We start from the raw sequence: 5,460 nt of genomic DNA, 5'->3' as shown, positions 1-5,460 counted from the left end.
ATTAGAGTTCCTCTCAACATTTATGCAGGAAGTGTACAACATACTCACCTTTTCCCATCTCTTTTTTCCCCTTTTCATGATAAAACATGATAAATGATTGCTCTCTGCCTCACCTTGAATCCTAGAGTCCTTTAAAAGCAACCAAATGTGTCGGTTTTGCTGGACTTGAAATAAGCACATCGTACAAATCTTGGTTAGAAATAAAGAAGTTGAGCTGAACTTCAAGGTGCTTGGAGACAGTTCCTCACATTGTGAAGTATTCACACACTGCACATGCATCTGCGTACATAATGCAACGAGCATACTGGAGATGTTGTTCCGTTGGCCAATTTTTTTGTCTGTATAATTATCCTTGAAGAATGGTGTAATTTGGTTGTTGTGGGTTTTTCGGGCTTCTTGGCCGTGTTCTGAAAGTGGTTCTTCCTATCGTTTCACCAGTCTCTGTGGCCGGCATCTTCAGAGGACAGCAAACTGTGCTCTGGGTAGGCTTGAGAGTGGGTGGAGTATTTATGGCTGTGAGAAGGCTAGTTTGTGAGGTAGGCTATTGTCCTAATCAGGAGATGGTTGATTAATGTGTTTTGTTGTGGATGTATTGTTTTGATAAGGAGGGGGGATTATCTGTCCCTGTGGTTGATGGGTGTCATTAGCTGGTCTTTTGTGTGCAGTAATCCCCTGACCTTGTGGCTGGGTGGAGTTCGTTGACCTTTTGCACTCTGTGTTTTTGAGAGCTGGGAGCCAGGTTTTGTTGAGTTTCAGACATTCCTCCTTCCGGTTGAAGTTTTGTTGATGCTTGTGGATTTCAATGGCTTCCCTGTGCAGTCTGACGTAATGATTGCTGGTGTTGTCCAGTATTTCAGTATTTTGAAATAGAATTTCATGTCCAGTTTGTTTTATGGCATGTTCAGCTACTGCAGATTTTTCTGGTTGTTTTAGTCTGCAGTGTCTAAACAACCAGAAAAATCTGCAGTAGCTGAACATGCCATAAAACAAACTGGACATGAAATTCTATTTCAAAATACTGAAATACTGGACAACACCAGCAATCATTACGTCAGACTGCACAGGGAAGCCATTGAAATCCACAAGCATCAACAAAACTTCAACCAGAAGGAGGAATGTCTGAAACTCAACAAAACCTGGCTCCCAGCTCTCAAAAACACAGAGTGCAAAAGGTCAACGAACTCCACCCAGCCACAAGGTCAGGGGATTACTGCACACAAAAGACCAGCTAATGACACCCATCAACCACAGGGACAGATAATCCCCCCTCCTTATCAAAACAATACATCCACAACAAAACACATTAATCAACCATCTCCTGATTAGGACAATAGCCTACCTCACAAACTAGCCTTCTCACAGCCATAAATACTCCACCCACTCTCAAGCCTACCCAGAGCACAGTTTGCTGTCCTCTGAAGATGCCGGCCACAGAGACTGGCGAAACGTTAGGAAGAACCACTTTCAGAACACGGCCAAGAAGCCCGAAAAACCCACAACAACCATTAGATCCCAGCCGTGAAAGCCTTCGCGAATACATTAATGGTGTAATTTATCTGTCTAAAAGATTGCATTCTCCCTCTATGAGACTACCTGGGCAATAAGATCATCAGGAGAGGCCTTTCTCTCAACCCCACCATCTTCACAGGTGTGTTTGGTGGGGACACAGGAAAGGGCCTTCTCTGTCCCTGCTCCCAGACTCTGGAACTCCCTCCCACTGGAGGCCAGACTGGCCCCATCTTTGCTGTCTTTCCACAAGCAGACAAAGACTTTTCTCTTTAGGCACACGGCTGCTCTCCCTTATTCTACACAGACTGTGTAGCCTGGCAAAGAGGGTATTCTACACCACTGGCTCTCCTCTTACCCAGAAGGTGGTGCTAAGTAACTACAGCTTACCTCTGCAGGTTTTCTATTGTTGGACTTCATTATAGACTATGGATAACTGATGATCCCAGCTTAGCGACCACCTAGAAAAAAAGCCCTCTTCCATTGCTTCAGCAATTTTTTTCTTTGGTCTACAAAGCTAATGTCTGCAACTAAACACTTAGAATTATATCTGGGCTTTGCCAGGAAAATCTAGCACTTTCCAATGTCTTATTTTATGATTTGAGGGATTGCTTGTTATTTTAATATATATTTAATTCTTTTTAGATTAAAAAAGATTTACATTTTTTTAAAAGAAGATATTTTTAATTAAAAACTTGGCAGGCCTTCCCTCCTGTCAATACTTGAATTTATTCTTATTATAATTTTCTGTTTTCCCATCTTGAGCATTACTAATCATTGGTGTTTTGAATTGTTTTTAACTGTTTTAGTTTATAATGTTGAATTGAACCCGCCCGGAGTAGACTTTGTCTAGAGGGGCGGGATAGAAATCTAATAAATAAATAAATAAATAAATAAATAAATAAATAAATAAATAAATAAATAAATAAATAAATAAATAAATAAATAAAAATATTTGAATAATCTTATGGTTTTTACCTATCTCTTTTAGTGAGTAAAAGTAAGCTGCCGTGGCGTCCTTTTATGGGGGAAGGTGGGTTAAAAATATTTTAAATTATAAATAAATAAATATTCACTGTATGGAGGATGAAGCAATCATATGAGCCTCCTCCTGCTACCTGAAGTGGAAAAGTCCAGACCAGATGTCTCAGTAAGAACTAGGCTGAATAAACAAATAAGTAACAGAACATTACAAAACAGAACATCCCCCCCTCTTTTTTTCTTCTTTTTTTGCTGTATTTTACTCGTGAGGCATGACCTAATTACTCATAAATTACCTTCAACTCTTTTGTCCAGATGGCACTGATTTCTCTGACATGGGGTTGAATGCATTTCACACAGATGTCCAGAAGGCTAATAAAATCTAGTGTGTAGAGGAGCAATTGTTATTTTTTGGCAAGGAAAAGGCTGTTACATTGAATGTTCTAAATTTGATTTAGGTCTGCTCTCCTTTTCATAGCCAAGGCAGACCACTCACAGAAAGTCTAGGCTTTTATGTAGAGGCCATCACAAAAAAACAAAATAAAAAACTGAGAATTAGAAGTAAAATCCTCCATCTCTCTCTGTATCCATACTCCAGATCTACTCCAGGTAGTTGAGGCTTCTTGGATAACCTCTTCCCAGGAAGTATCTTTCAGCAAATAAGAAGGGCCATGTTCAGTCAGACAAAGACCCCATTTAGTTTCCTATTCTCATTACTTATGAGAAGGCCACATAAGCCAATTGATGCCATCTGGCTTGTGTTCCCCTGAAATTGGTATTCAAAGGCACACAGCCTTTGATATTAAAGAACAACACAGGGCCATCATGGCTGACAGCCATCAAGAACCTTCTCCCTCTTGAATTTCTCTGAATTCAAAATCTTCATGCCGCAGTACTGCAACCAAAACTCTGTTCATGACCTAGGGTTCTATCCCAGGTAGCTGGCTCAAGGTTCAATCAGCCTTCCATCTTTCCGAGTTTGGTAAATTGAGTACACAATTTGTTGGGGTGAGGAGCTGTGTGTGACCTGCATAATTAAATTGTAAACCACCCAGAAAGTGCTTTAAGCGTTATGGGGCGGCGTATAAGGAGCACACTTTGATTTTTTTGCTTTGCTCCCAAATCCTTCACCAATTCCCATTAACTTGCACAGGTCACTTCACCAGCCTAGAGGGAGAAGTCATCAAGAACGGAGTCTACTGTGCCAGAATTGCTGGATAGTTCAGTGGCTTAAGTCTCTGGCTGCTGAGCCAGAGGTTGGGAGTGTGATTCTCTGCTGTGTCTCCTTGAGAGGGGTTGGACTTGATGATCCAGAAGGCCCCTCCCAGCTCTGCAGTTCAAAGGTTATTATTAAATAATAACACAGAATCAAATACTGCAATGACACAGTTAGTGGCTAAATATTTATTTATTGCTATAGCAAGATTTTATATTATACTATGTATTTATTTTATGCATTTTATCTTTGTATAATTGGGTCTGTGCCTGCATAATAAAACTTTACTATTATTATTATTATTATTATTATTATTATTATTATTATTATTATTATTATTATTATTATTATTATTATTATTATTATTATTATTATTATTATTAGTAGTAGTAGTAGTAGTAGTAGTAGTAGTAGTAGTAGTAGTAGTAGTAGTAGTAGTAGCAGCAGCAGCAGCAGCAGCAGCAGCAGCAGCAGCGCTAGTACTAGTACTGGTACTGGTACTAGTATTATTTGTATTAGTATTATTTGTATTAGTATTATTAGTACTCATATTAGTATTAGCATTAGCATTAGCATTAGTATTATTAGTACTCATATTAGTATTCATATTAGTATTATTTGTATTTTAGTATTATTAGTATTATCCTCATCATCATCTCATTAAATAACTTATAAGATACAAACAAGTCACAACATCAAAGATGAGGAATAAAACTTGGAACATGGTTTTAAAGATATTTTTTCCTTGTGATTCATTGCAAACCCCTGAGTAGAGATATGTTAATGGTCCATGGGCCCTCAGAACATCATATGCCACTGCTCATTACATTAAGCACTAGATTACTTTACTATCAACAAAGTGACCAAAGAGTTGGTTTCTTGTTATTTTTCCTCAAAACAAGGGCTGGTTCTACTCACAGCAGAAAAGGACTACAGCTGCTGGTGAAGCTGCCGAATCAGTCTAAAGTGTTGGAGTGGCAACAACAGCAGAATGTAGGATGTTAGGTATGAAAGCTAATTTGTTGTTAATGTTATTGTTTCATCTAGAAATGAGCAGTGGTTCAGCCCAGTTTCGCTCTGCACATACTCAGATGACAAGGCGGGTCAGGGAACCATGCAGTTCCTCCTGCAGCTGCCTTTGATTGGGCAGCTGCTTGAGGAGGCAGAGGAAGGAAGTGCATGCTGCAGACAGTGAGTGGACAGTCATGCTGAGGAGGCAGAGGGAAGTGTGCATCATCCAGGGAATGGGTGAGTGCTCAGAGGAGGCAGGAGAGGGGGAGTGTGAGGTCAAATCGGGCTGAACCACTGAACTGCAGTTCATGCCCATATCTAGTTTATATATATATAGCATCTCATACTGCTAGAACACTCTCTGGGTGGTTTACAACATAATTATGCAAACAACAACTTGGCCCCCAAGTGAACTGGATACTCATTTTATTGATCTTAGAAGGATGGAAGGCTGAGTCAACCTTGAGCCGGCTAGAATCTGGGATGAAACTCAGGTTGTGAGCAGATGCTTGACTGAAGTACTGCAGTTTAACCACTGTGTCACAGGGCTCAAATTTAATCCAATTTCTTGGTGTTAAATGTTAGCAATTGGGAGAATAGCTTATTGCTGTTAACATTTCAAACTTCAAACATTTAATTCCTTGAACTAGCATTAGTAATTAGCATTAGTAGCATTAACATTGACACACTTTTGTAAAAAGGAGTGGAGTTTACAGGGAACAGCTGGTAGGTTGTCACTGTTGGCC

At 39.6% G+C, this 5,460-nt stretch overlaps 1 long non-coding RNA gene across 1 annotated transcript; it reads right to left on the bottom strand.

Annotated features, from left to right (window-relative positions):
* Positions 1–503: 503 nt before the first annotated feature.
* LOC144585062 (uncharacterized) lies at positions 504–3,796 on the bottom strand. The gene is made up of 2 exons (XR_013539545.1): positions 1,084–3,796; positions 504–677 (listed from the first exon to the last, which is right to left on the bottom strand). It is a non-coding gene; the product is annotated as an uncharacterized LOC144585062 (long non-coding RNA).
* Positions 3,797–5,460: the final 1,664 nt, after the last annotated feature.

The sequence above is a fragment of the Pogona vitticeps genome, chromosome 1, assembly GCF_051106095.1.
Source record: "Pogona vitticeps strain Pit_001003342236 chromosome 1, PviZW2.1, whole genome shotgun sequence".
NCBI classification, from domain to species: Eukaryota; Metazoa; Chordata; class Lepidosauria; order Squamata; family Agamidae; genus Pogona; species Pogona vitticeps.
Note: the sequence above shows the minus strand (reverse complement) of the source record. Positions and strands in the feature narration are given on the sequence as shown.